This window comes from Physeter macrocephalus, chromosome 13 (assembly GCF_002837175.3).
Source record: "Physeter macrocephalus isolate SW-GA chromosome 13, ASM283717v5, whole genome shotgun sequence".
Taxonomy (NCBI): Eukaryota; Metazoa; Chordata; class Mammalia; order Artiodactyla; family Physeteridae; genus Physeter; species Physeter macrocephalus.
Genome location: NC_041226.1, coordinates 72,334,011 through 72,334,701, shown reverse-complemented (window position 1 = coordinate 72,334,701; position 691 = coordinate 72,334,011). Strand labels below are relative to the sequence as shown.

Here is a 691-nt window from a genome sequence, read left to right as displayed (position 1 = left end):
CAGAGGGAGGCCCACATACCACAAAAAAAAAAAAAAAAAAAAAAGAAAGTCTGCATAATTATTAAGCTCTCTCAGATTGTGGTATATGGTTCATATAGCATTCACAGTATTTTTCAGTCATATTTCCAGCACTGAAATTTGCTCATTATGGTGTTTGACTACAAAATGTTAGCAAATGTTAATAATACTCCTGGGCCTTTGTTCCTTAAACCATTCAGTTACATTTGATCAGCCTCAAACTTTAAGAAGAACATAGTGAGAAGCATGATTCATATTTATAATATGCAATTATATTTTGTATTATAATAACTATAAAGTGGCGACTGTGTTGGGCAGCAGAAAGTGAAAGGATTGCCTGTTAAAATTAAGCGGTGTGATTTTGGCCACATTATATGGTGAAATGAAAACTTTTTCTTCACTCTGTGCTATCTGGTGTGTGTGTGTGTGTGTGTGTGTGTGTGTGTGTGTGTGTGTGTTTACTGTAACAAGGATTCATAAGTTAAACATAGAACTTGTGAGTGTTTCAGATCCACCAGAGGGCAGACAGCAGAAGCAAGAAGAACTACATTTCTGCAGCCTGTGGAACAAAAGCCACATTTAAAGAAAGATAGACAAAAAAAAAAGGCAGAGGGCTATGTACCAGATGACGGAACAAGATAAAACCCCAGGAAAACAACTAAATGAAGTGGAG

The 691-nt window shown here is 36.2% G+C and overlaps 1 protein-coding gene across 5 annotated transcripts in view; it reads left to right on the top strand.

The window, feature by feature from the left end:
* Positions 1-691, top strand: part of FGF14 (fibroblast growth factor 14) — a 662,452-nt gene that overhangs the window by 505,227 nt on the left and 156,534 nt on the right. The gene's annotated exons all lie outside the window — the stretch shown is intronic.